This window comes from Dama dama, chromosome 29 (assembly GCF_033118175.1).
Source record: "Dama dama isolate Ldn47 chromosome 29, ASM3311817v1, whole genome shotgun sequence".
In the NCBI taxonomy this organism is placed as follows: Eukaryota; Metazoa; Chordata; class Mammalia; order Artiodactyla; family Cervidae; genus Dama; species Dama dama.
In genome coordinates, this window is record NC_083709.1 from 23182034 (window position 1) to 23195794 (window position 13761).

Below are 13761 nucleotides of genomic sequence, written 5' to 3' on the forward strand. Positions count from 1 at the left end.
TACTGACCTTCCCCTGCCTGCCTCTTTGGAGCTGTTTCTCAGAGCTGTCTGAGGGCTATCTCCCAGGCTGCGGTCCTCATTTTGCCTCAAATAAAACTTAACTTGCAACTCTTACGTTGTGCATTTTTTTAAGTCAGCATGTATTTGATTGCTTTTCCTTTGTTTCTGTGTTTCCTCACTTCCCTAATTAGTAACTGCATTGATCTGTTCTTTGAAACTCAAAGAATGGCTAGGAGACTAAAGACTTTGTTTACATATAGGAAATTGAGAACACTGAGGGACTTTTGTACATGAAAGGGCCCCATAGGGTCCTGCTCATTTTCATTATGCCTGCTATTTGTTTTAATGGATGCCACTATGGTATGATGGTATGAGGGTAAAGATTGCATTTTATGGCTTTTATACTGTTATCAAGTAGGATCTTGCATGGGATGAATTAAATACAAAGTTAAGTATCTGCATCTCTTTGTTTATACACATGCATTGTGTGTGTGTGTGTGTGTGTGTGTGTATGTGTGTGTGTGTGTTTTAAACTAAAGCAGCTGGGAACTCAAAGGATGAGTTAATTTTGTTGTTGTTGTTCAGTCACTCAGTTATGTTCAACTCTTTGTGACTGCATGGACTGCAGCACTCCATGCTTCCCTGTCTTTCACTACCTGCCAGAGTTTGCTCAATTTCATGTCCATTGAGTCAGTGATGTTATCATACCATCTCATCCTCTGCTGCCTGCTTCTCCTCCTGCCCTCAATCTTTCCCAGCATCAGAGTCTTTTCCAGTGAGTCGGCTTTTCACATCAGGTGGCCAAAGTATTGGAGCTTCAGTTTCAGCATCAGTCCTTCCAATGCATATTCAGGACTGATTTCCTTTAGGATTGACTGGTTTTATCTCCTTGCAGTCCAAGGGACTCTCAACAGTCTTCTCCAGCACAATTCAACAGGACCAATTCTTCTGCACTCAACCTTCTTTATGGTCCAACTCTCATATCTGTAAAATTTTCAAAAACCCATGGATTTATGTTTTTCTTTTACTCCCATAGAAACAGCATTCCTTGATAAAAGTTCAGTCTTGAAGCACTGCCTAACATTAATTTTTCATATTTTAAAAGACACTATAGTGCAGAACAGGAAATGGAAGTAAGTATCACCAGTTTCACTTTAGTATTTCCTTGTTAACTTTAACTTATATCAATCAGGGTGGGGTGGGGAGAGGTCTTCTATATGTTTAATTTAGGTAGGCAAACACATGTTGTCATCTGCCCTGTGCTTAAGTAGGAAACAGATGTTTAATTTGGCCAGCACACTCTGCTAGAAGCAAAGGCCCTCAAAAGGAGTATTTCATCCTAGATTCAAATACTCCTCCTGATATCAAGAGCCCTATTGTTTCCAGTACCCTGGCAGGTTGATTTTGTTCAGTATCTCCTTCTTCTAGAATACAGACCTTTAACTTCATATTTAGAACCTACTAAGGAGAAGCTATTGAAGAGTATTTTAATGCTAGTTAACTCTAAGCATTCCCTCTGGGGGAGAAAAAAAAAGGAAAAACCGAAAAATTGTATCCCAGCGACATGCTGCAGTTCTGCCTTATTTTTCCCACTTGGCAGAAAATTGCACGGCTCTTCTGCGTACTACCTTCACTTTCTTCACTCTCAGATCTGTAGAAATTCTCAGCATAATTGTCTTTTTGGTAACCTCTGCAGATTTCTTGGATCTAATAATCAAGGATCATAATTCTGCCCCGTAAAACGTAGACTGTACAACTCACTGGAAACAGAAACATGGATTAAAAATATACACAGTGCTTTTCTTAATATTTACTTGTTGAAGGAATAAAAGTTATCTGTCTTAATTTTTTGCTAGTTTCTATATATTCCTTTAGCTTCCCTGGCAGCTCAGACAGTAAAGAATCTGCCTGTAATGCCGGAGACCCAGATTTGATCTCTGGGTCAGGAAGATGCCCTGGAGAAGGGAATGGCAACCCACTCCAGTATTCTTGCCTGGAGAATTCCATGGACAGAGGAGCCTGGTAGGCTACAGTCCTTGGGGTCACAAAGAGTCGGACATGAGCGACTAACAATTTTCCCTTTCACATATCCCTTAGTACATTTAAAAACATAATTTTCTTCCTAGGAGTCTTGTATAATCCTTTACATTGTGATCCATCTTAACATGGCATCTTAGTGTAGCGTAATAAAGGTTCATCTGTGTATAACAGTGACTCAAAATATTATTGATTTCACAAAGAGAGAAGATTTTTATTTCTTTTCTCTCATAATCCATTCATGGATCATTTGAGGAAGGAACATTAATCTGGAGAGCTGTCTAGAAACTTTCCATTGATAACTTTTGATATAGTAGAGCATATAACAGCATCAAAACTTAAACACAAGTGTCTGTGTCTTGGAAGAAATTCCTGAAAATGATGTTAAGGCATTCTTTAAAAACATCACCTCACTAATGTTCTTAATGGTACAGGTGGTAGAGTATAGGAAATCTGAGTCAAAGTGATTTTGAATGATCAGAGTAAATAGTGACACTTAAAGAATTTCTCAGCTAGTTTTTGCACGTATTTTTGTCTTTATGTAGGCATACAGTGATAAATAGTAACTTTTTTTGTCTAAATCTAAAATAATCTTAAATTAGTAAGAAATATTTTTACATATCAGATAAAAAATATTGTGTTATAATTTAATTGCCAGCATTTTTTTATTTCTTAGTAACACATACAATGACATCTTCCAACCAACCTAGGCTTCAGTTCAGGAAAATGTAGCACTTCTGCTGATCTTGGTGCTCATTGGCAATTAACATAGAACCCCCACTGTCCTCCCCACCCCACATCTGTGTACCCACCTGTCTGCCCGGCCTGGAAGGCTTCTTTGCCCTCTGCCTTCATGTTGTGTTTGACCAGTACAAACAATATTCAGAAGGTCTTAGAGTGGGAGGAGGAGAGGAGGGGAGATGGTTATTCCCACACCTCCTATTTTTTACTTTGCTACAGATCTGGCAAATGCTGTATTTCTTTATGGCCCTAAGGTTTGTCTCAGTGGCCATGAATCTGAGCAAACTCGGGGAAATAGGGCAGCCTGGCGTGCTGCAGTCCACAGGGTCGCAAAGAGTCAGAAAGGATTTAGCAATGGAGCAGCAACAACAGAAGGTTTGTCCAGTGGTCCGTGGCTCAAGTTTTCACTGGAATCCGGGAATGCTGTTTACCTCTTTTTTCCCTTCAGGATTAGATGTAATGTATTTCGTTGTCTCTGAATGTTATCACCTATGCCTTTGCCCACCATTTCGGAATTCATGCCTTGCAGTTTCAGAATCCATGTTGATCTCTTAAATCTGCTCAAACCTTTGCAAATAGACCCTTCATTGATCTCTTTTCAATTAACCCATCTTAAGTATATCATCTCTCTCGTGGTAGAACCCCAGCTGACACACAACCCGGTTTTTTCCATGGGTTATTTTTTTAAATATCAGCTGAAATTAGTCTATTGATGTTAAATTTAGTTTTGGTGATACTTTGTGTCAGTAAATACTCAGAAATTAGGTTGACTGGTAGTTTACATTTGGTACTTTGTAATGCTTAGGCATAAGGGTTATGCTGTGGTTACAAAGTTGGATGTGTTTTTCATTTTTCTATGCTATAAAGCAATTTAGTTATCATGTGATAACATTTTTAGTATACGTTGTTTAGTATCCGCTTTGCTGTGTTTAGTCGCTCAGTAGTGTCCGACTCTTTACAATCTCATGAACTGTAGCCTGCCAGGCTCTTCTGTCCATGGGGATTCTTCATGCAAGAATACTGGAGTGAGTTGTATGCCTTCCTCCAGGGGATCTTCCCAACCCCAAGGGTCAAACCCAGGTCTCCTGCATTGCAGACAGATTGTTTACTGTCTGAGCCACCAAGAATACTGGAGTGGGTAACCTATCCCTTCTCCAGGGGCAGTATACGTTATTTTATATTAAAATTTGAATGTAATGACTTGTGGGACCATGTCATCTTGGCGTATCGACCAACAGGGCCTTAATATTCCCTTTAGCTTACCTACCCTTGAGATAGGATTCTAACTCAAGCTATCTGCCTCCCTTTCCTTGGAACATTTATTTGAGAAAATTTATAATTGCAAATTCTGACTCTGCTCTGTGAGCTATAAATCATTTAAAAGTTTCTTGGCAGTTTTACAACCCAGAGATGTCTTTCTCAAGGCCCTAGAGCCATCCCAGTGAAGCAGAATCATCAGGCTTAAGAGCACCCTAATCTCCCAGTCCCAGTGGAAGGGTAAGAGCCTACCTCCAAGTTACAAAACTTCCTCCAGCCATGAAGACAGGAAAAAATTTAGTTTTTCTAGTAAGACCAGTTAGCAAACAAAGGTGGCATAAAATCTTCCTCACTTCATCTCAAAACCCCCTTGTTACAGCAGAACTGAGTTGAGAATCCAGTTCTCTTCCTTGTTTGAACAGGCTCTTGAACTCACCCTAGGCTTTTCATGTATGGCCAGTACAGTTTTCACTTTAGACAGCATCTTTTTCATATTTCTCATTTGTATATACCACTATTAGTTTGAGGATGAGATGGTTGGATGGCATCCCTGACTTAGTGGACATGAGTTTGAGCAATCTCTAGGAGATAGTGAAGGATAGGGAAGCCTGGCATCCTGCAGGCCCTGGGGCTGCAAAGAGTCAGACTGAGCGACTAAACAGTAACAATATTAATTTATACTTTTTCAGGAATCACTTCTTAGTTCTGTTGCACTTCTCTTTCCATTTCAAAATTTCTGCTATCTTTATTTTATCAGAATCACCTGGGGAGTTTTTTGTTTAGTTGTTTTTTTTTTTTTGTTTTTTTTTTTTAACTTACTCATTTCTTGACTGTGCAGTCTTCACTTACACACTGGCTTTCTGTAATTGCAGCGAGCAGGGGCTGCCCTTCAGTCGCTGTGCTCAGGCCTCTCGTTGGAGTGGCTTCTCCTGCGGAGCCCGATCTCTAGGTGCGCCTTCAGCCTCTGTGTCACAGAGACTTGGTTGCCCTCCAGCTTGAGAGTTCTTAGTTCCTGGACCAGGGATTAAACCTGTGTCCCCCATACTGGCAGGCTGTTTCTCAACCTCTGAGCACAGAAGTCCCTCTGCTTGCTTTCTTGAAGTATAATCCTTATATTTTTTCGTATTTTTTCTTATGTTATCAAATATGTCCTTTACTGTTTTCATTCTTTCATTTTGTGAGTAATGATGGGTTTGTATGATGGTTAATTCCTCTTAGTAAAATTGTCATCAATTTCATAGTTTAAAATACAGTAGTCACTATTTGAAAATTAAAATTTGATTACCTCTTTTATCCAAGAATTTTTAAAGAAATAATTGAATAATTTCCCACATCTCCACGTAATTTTTTTAATTGCTACATTTGTAATTTCTTTATAGTTGTAAATGCAACATTATCAGAGAGTAATTAACTACAATTTCTCTCTCTCTCTTTTATTTTTTTGGTTTTATCACTTCTAAGAGCTTTTATGCAATAGATAAGAGTGCAGTGTTGGTTTTGATTTTCAGAGGACTCTTAGTAATAATACTTGTTTTTCATCAAAAAAAAGGATAAAAGGACAGCCATCATTTAATAAGCTTGCCACTAAACCAGTTCCCATCTGCCTATTTGTATGGATGCCAACAGCACACAAATTTTAATTTTTGAAAGGATTACATAAAGAAAAATCTAGAATTACAATGGACACTTGGAGAAATTTTTGACAAACAAGATTTTTCATTTCAGACAACTTAGCTCAAAAAAGAGAAGACAGACTGTATATTTGTTTGACTAAAGAGAACATATATGAGAGTTCACTTACTTAAATGAGCTATAATGACTCATGTGTGTGCACATGTGTGTGTGTGTGCATGTATGTGTATTCAAAAGAGGATTCTTGTATCTAATCTTTCTTTCCCTTGAAAATAGTAATTTCACATTTGTCTGTAACTGGCTTCTTCAAAACTTCCTCTTTTTATTCTTTTTATTTTGTTCCTTTTCCTATCCTCTCTCTTGGGAATTTTTGGAGATCAGTGAATCAAAAATTGTTATGTGTTCACTCTAAAAATATCCAGTCTTGATACATATTGTCTTCAAAAAAGAAAAAAAATAAAGAAAAATTACTAAACTGAAATTATATTGCTTAAAATATGTGAGGTTTTTTTTTAAAGCCCTACAACTTGGAAAAGTAGAGCAGTGGCCTTGCTCAAAATCTTAGAGAAAAGATGGTCTCTAGTTCCACAAAATGAAGAAGAAAGCTTAAGTATGATTTAAAACTCTTTAAAATTTAGTTTTCTAAACACATAAGCTTGTAAATTGTCTTAAAAATAAGTATATGTAATATTTCTGTTAAGTGAATAACACAAGCCAAGTAATGGACACGTCTTCTTCCATATTTTAGTACGTAACGTAATAGCAACAGAATTTCCAGTTCATACAAGAGTATGTCTAAACTTCTCATGGTATAAATTTTTGGAAAGTTCCAACATTTGTTTTGAGTTAAAGAACCCATCATTGTTCTCATAGTAGTTTAAGCTTTCAAATTATTAAATGGTGTAGAAAGAAATTAGTCTGTAATAATCAGATATCTCTTAAAGTGTTAAATCGCATAAATTCTAGTAATACTGGAATAACAGGAGAATAATGTATTGACTTTAATTACAATTTCAAAATTCTTAATTAAATTTAAAACCTTAGACTAACACTAAATTTGTTTTAATAAATAATCTTTGGTTTCTTGGATAATTTGAGGGCAAGAAAAAATAGAAGTTTTGGTCATTAAGTATAATTTACCTTGTTTACTTTTACCATATAGAATGTGAAAGTGCCTTTGCAAAATGTTATCACCGTTATTTATTTATTTACTTATTTTTGCTACAATAGATTTGTTGAAGGTTATAGGAAATATCTGCTCATAATGATGAAGGGTTTATGGATTTGTAATTTAGTTGTCAATATGTTTGTATCTGTAGGGAACAAAATTGGTTACTTTGGTTAAGATGATAATTAATATAAATAATTGAGATTACATCCTGTATAAAACAAGAATGATATGAATATGGACTTTCTTGAAATGGCCAGTTAACAGATTTTTTTCTTTTTATAAAGAGATTAAAATGATTAATAAAAGAAAGTAAGCTTTGATATTCTCCAAATTTTATTAAACACAAAGCTATTTTCAGAATTGTTTCCCAAAACATAGTTCCATTGTCATAATTTATATGCATAAGTAACCTTCTCATGTGAAAAGAAAAATGTCCCTACTGAAATCCAAAGACTAGATACTATTTGCCAATTAATTCTTGTTTTCAGATTTATTATACTTGTTACTCAGGTATAAATAAAAAGTGACATTTGGTGATATACCAGCTTATGATATATGCTATATGATTTGATTGATTTTAATTTGATTCAAAAGCCTTTTCAGTGTTCTTTATTTAGGTTTTTATTCAAGAATAATTAACGACTACATTCTTAGAAATTAGTTGAATGTCATTCCTAAAATAAGGATTCTACCATCTGTTTTATAAAATTTAAAGATTCTTTTGATGATGAATAGAAGGTAGGTGAAAGACTTGAGTAAGTGAATGCTGTCACGAAGGGCCACACAGAGGGTTGACCTGGGGATAAGGCTGCAGTGAGCAACTTATCTGTTAGACATTTTCACTCAAAATTCTTAAGGCTTTCTCCCTGGTACATGTCCCATCTGCCAACCTCAGAATTTTGACAAAGATATATGAAAGTGGGACATAACTGTTTGAATGTTAGCAAATGGGGATTTTATACAGTTGTATGATTCACCTGAACATGAATGCATTGTAATTGTTTGTTTGCTTTCTGGATGGCTAGAAAGTTTACTCAATCAAAAGACAGCTATTTCAGTGTAACCTAAAAACCTCAAAATATTAAGACTGTTTACACCTTGGCTTATCTAACTTAAATATTCAATACCAAAGACACTCATGTTCTATTTTTATATTTTAAAAACAGCTTTGTAAGACACCAGGAAGGTAGTCCTTTCCTAAATTTCTCAGGGTTCCTTCAGGGTTCTGGCCTGAGCAATGAAAATTAGCAGACTAAATATAGAGACTGTCTCCTTTTGTTCTCTGGAAGCATTTGTTCTATACTTTAAGTGTATTATAAACAGAGGTATGCTTCAGATTTCACAGCGAGATGAATCCCAGAGCCATTTTTTTTAAAAATATTCACAATAGAAATGGTTCTAAATTAGGGCCCTTCCTCTTTTTGCCTCTGAGATTTGTTTTCATTAGGGAGGCAAGGTTTCTCTCTTTCTCAAGTGGAGAGGAATGTAACTGTATACCAGTCCTCATAAAAACTCATAATTTCAGTTTCCCCTCCTATATTAAAAAAAATCACTTTTTGTACATGTGTGGATAACCATTTGCCTCTCATCACATACTTCTGAGAGTCAGGTACAGGAAACTGATGTGGTTATTTACCGTCATTAATAATATTCTGATTTTACTCTGGAACTTTCGTGTTTGCTTTCAGAATAATATAAATAGTCTAAGTATTAGCATTTTATCCAATGCTACTCATCATCTACAAACACCTTTGTTTTTATCACTATAATCAACAATAAAAATTGGAAGAATAAAAGATACTTAAAAGCTTTCACAATTATCTAATGTATTATTATAAAGTTTTAAAGCACTGTATGGTAAGGAACCTGCCTGTGAATGCAGGGAATACAGGAGACAAAGATTCCATCCCTGGGTCAGGAGATCCCCTGGAGAAGGAAATGGCAACCCACGCCAGTACTTACCTGGAAAATCTCATGGATAGAAGAGCCTTGCAGGCTATGGTCCATAGTGTCACAAAGGAGTTGGACATGATGGCTTAGCATCCACACACCCATACAACCAAATTTATTACTAATAAGTTCAAAAGGATAAATATGGACTCCTTGTGTGACCTTTAGCCAAGAACTGGAAATAACTATTACTTAAGGCTCCTTTTTAATCTTACTAGAAGGATCCTCATAGATTCTGTTAATACAAACATTCGCACTGAAAATCTGTGGAATTAACACTTAGATTCATGATTCTAGTTAAAAAGAACTGACCCTTGAGTTCATATCTCTTAGTTAAAAAACAAATTATGTTTTGCATTTCCAAGAGTTCAGTGCTGACAAGGCATCCCAATAATAAAGATTCTCAAGAATATTGACTCAAGTAGCATGATTCTAAAACCAGCACCTTCCACATGTCAGGAGGCAATGATTGCTACACCTTAAAAACACCTCATTTCCCTTTCCCCCCTAATTTCTTTCCCCTTTTTATATTAATTTCAAATTCCATTTATTGTGAGTTGTTTTCATATTGCAACATTCAAATAGGTTTGAGTTAATGGCCTTTGATTAGTTTCACTTCTTCAGCTTTTGCAAATTCACTTTCAAAGTAGAAAGTCTCTTCCTTGCTGTTTTGGAATTAAATAAGTATGTCAGGAAGTAATACATAATTTTTGGAACTCCATCTATGTCTAAAATATTTATTGCATGAGAACGCTACTTTTTATATTACCACTGTAAGAATTATACTAGATATATTACAAGGGAGATCCTCTCCATTTCTTCATATAGATTATATGCATCTTCAACAGAGGTAAGAAAATAACCAGAAAAATTATGATTTTAAAGAATTTTAATTATCTCATTGCATGTTAGTGTATTAATTTGAAAACAAGTTGTACAAATCATTATTGCAGAGTGATTTAACAGGGGTATTATACCAATTAATATCTGTACCATTTACAGCAGAGAGAGTTTTAAAAAAGCAATATTCCCTGAGGAAAAAAATTCTGTGCAAGTGCATGAAACTCCAAAGATCCATGTATAAGCTTCCTTATAACATTTTTTTTTTCACTTTCATTGTGTGGAAAAGCAAGAAAAACTGAGAGATGATCAATTCTTTATGTGTTTGTTTTAGAGTTAGAATATAAATGTAATGGTATTATTTTCAATTAATTTCTTTAAAAAGGATCAGAGTTCATTAATAACATAACTAAATTAAGACATCTAATTACTTTAATCAGTCGGACCATAGCCTGATTTAGCCTATTAATAACACAATTATATTTCCATGTTGATTTTGGAGTATTAAAGTCACTATCAAGCTTCTCTTGGCCCAAGCTCTAACAATCTTTGTTGAATCTTGCCCACATTTTAGATGATAATTCCGCATGGATGTGTTATTTTGGGCTTGTGAATATATATACCATTTCTTTTACTATCTTCAGAAAATGTTACTTTTTAGTACTGTCAAAAATCTAAAATAGTATAAACATGGTCAATCTGACTTTTTGATTCTTGAGTAGACCTCTACAATGTATCACTTTTATTAAGAATGAATGTAAGTAGAATAATCAGTAATGTTTGTTTGTTAATTTATTATTCAAACAGTTTTTATTGGGTGCTTGTTGTATATTGAGCTTCCATAATGGCTCAGATAATAAAGAATCTGCCTGCAGTGCAGGAGACCCAGGTTGCAGGGAGATTATTTACCATTTGAGCCGTCTGGGTCGGGAAGATTCCCTAGAGGAGGAAATGGCAACCTACTACCTACTCCAGTATTCTTGCCTGGAGAATTCTATGGACAGAGGAGCCTGCTGGGCTACAGTCCATGGGATTGCGAAGAGTCAGACACATCTGAGTTAATAACACTTAGTTGTATATTAGACACAAAGAATATTTAAAAATGAACAGCATTTACATCCTGCATGTTATCATGTTCACAGCAATGTCCAATGAAAGTATGAAAGAGGAAAGGGAATTGAGGATCAAATTTTTAGTTTACAAATTTGTACCTATGGAGAATATTGATATATCTCAACTACTTGTAACAAGCAAGTTATGTTTGGGGTATTTTCCTTGGACTCTCTTGGTAATATAATTAACTTGGCTGAAAACTGACCTGGAAACTCCTTTGTAGAGTTATAAATATTTCGTTCTTTTGCAGGATGGACACTTACCCCAAACTTCATATGTTGACACTGAAGACACCTCACACGCCAAGAGAGTTCACAGGAAATCTTCACACAAGGGACTCGAGGAAATCAGTTTGTGGAAACAGGTAGGAAGTGGCTTGGGCAAGGCAGAGGGAGTGGGTTTATAGTTGTTAAGGGGTATAACTAGGGGAAAGTTCTCATACCTTGGGAGGAGACTTGTGGAATTTAAAATTCTCATGTGCTCCAAAGAAGGAGGTATGCACAGACTCTTTTATCAGCCTGTCCAGAGCAGGGCCAAAGCGGGGAAATGTTGAGAGTTAAAAAGAAATCAGCAGTCAAACATCAAAAATGTGGTCATCTGTAAAACATGCATTAGCCTATTTTTGGAAAAAATATATATTTTTCTTAAAAAAACAAGCTATATAATAAGATAGAACTAGGATTTAAACTATTATCTGCTTTAAGGAATCATGTGATTTTGAATAAGTCATTTTATATCTGTTAGATTCAGGAGTATTTTTTTTTTCTCTTCTATAAAATGGAGCTAATACTTAATCTACATCGTGACCTTAATTGTCATAGTAAGGATAAGTCAGTATAGATCAAGTGTTTGACAAATGTTTCACTTTGTATTTTATTCTTCTGAAATAATACTAGTAAGTATGACTCTTGATACTTATTCCAAAGAAGACCCTTTGTAGGAACTCATTGAAGCTGAGTATCCCATGAGTGATAAGTCAGTAGAACTTCCTGAATGAAGCAGATCTCAATCTGGGTAGATGGTGCAGAATCTTATCACTGTCTTACTAGTTATGGCTAGGTAGGGATACTTAGAGAGACTGGGATATGCAAAGATTGCAGGAGAAAATGTTGATAACCCTTAGATGCTAGAACCTCCATGAATAGGTTTTGAGAATAACCAAGAAATACTAGATCTTAGATGTTGCAAGATCAACTCTTTTTAGTTACTGGTTTAGGAATGTATCTGAAGTAAAGAGTTTAAATATATGACTTCTTAATGAAATTTAAAGATGTATATTACTTTGTCATTATATAAATTTAAAAACTTTTAAAATTTTAACTCCTAATTCAGAAAGTAGTATATAGCACACCCAAAATGATACTGGAAAAATTATGATTTCTTACTTCAGACTTCTTTGTGATATCTGTCATATACTAGGATATAAATAGTATGCAACAGAATAGTCCAAGTAAAAGCACAAATAATATCAGAGAGACTGAAGTACAAAATATGTATTTCAGCACATATTCAGGGCACATCTTGTATACAGTCAATTTCACATTTTAAATTATTTACCATGAAAAATTAGTATAAACACCTTTCTTTCTTTTAATTATTTACAACCAGAATATTATATAAGCATTTCTTGAAAATGTTAAAGACTTTTTAAAAAAATTAACGTCCTATTTTTCAATTTTATTAATATATTCAAAAATAAACTTCAGTATGTCAATAATGTTAGTCAAATATGCGTGTAAATGGCATAAATCGGACAGTTAGTGTGTACGAAGTAATTAATGGTTTCTACTGTTTAAGCTATAAAGACTTTTTAAATGATTGGCATAGTTGCAGCCTAATTAACTGAAATTAATAAAATCAGTAATTAGTTTTGAAACAAGAGCAGTATATTTAAAAATCTACATGGTATTCAATGTATGCACTGCTGCTATTATTATGTTAAAATCAAGACTTTCCTGGAAAGGTCTTGATAGGGAAAGAAAATGAAATATATATACATATATATATACACACATATATATATATGTGACAAATAAAATACTAGTAATAGTTTACATATAAGGACAATTAGATTTTCTTTCAGGATGGGAAACTCTTATTTTTAACTGATAATTGTACATTTACTTTTTGAGAAACTAAAATACCCAAAGAGAAATATGAATACTCTCTTTTTGCATGATTTAGAACATGCCAGTGTCCTATTACCTATATTTATTGAGACTTTGATAATCTAACACTCCTCATGTGTGTTCAACATATGCCAGCAACTAAGCCTCTTCCCCACCAGCCTTTTGTATGTAAATGTCAGCCAGGTTCAGGCTCTAGGAGGTAGTGAGGGCCTAGTAGCCATAATCCAGTTCTTAATGCATGAAGGGGAAGATAGCTAAGCGAATCTCCCAAGAATACTTCACCCCAACCCGTACAGATGCACACACACTCTATAAGGCAAATTTCTCTATAATATTGTTTTAGGTGGGGAAAAATGGAACAATTTTAAACTTAACTGTCTGTAGAAGTAGGGAGCTTGAAGGGACCATAGATGACTTTTACTTTCTACTATATATATGTGTATATATATGTATATATACAGTATATATATATATGCTTTATGCTAAAATGCAATAGATGTTATAAAAATGGCATGTATCATTTTCATCATTCAAAAACAAAAATAGAAACATATTTTTTAAGAGTAAGAATATTTCCAATAGAATTTTATATGGGATGACAATAGGGTCTCAAATAGAATTTCTGCACCATGTACATTGAAGTTACTGGGTTTATCTGATATGATGACAAGGCTAAGTACAATGTCTGAAAAAACTCATTCTTAAAAAACAGTATAAATTATAGAATATACAAGTATAATGTATTTTATTTCTCCAAGTAATAAAAGTTTGAATATTCAAATTAGAGCTCAAAGAAATATGAAGAGTAATTAAGATATAAAAGAACAGAGTAAGAATATGATAATTATGTCCTTGTGGATATAGATCACATGAGATGGCAGCATGATTTGA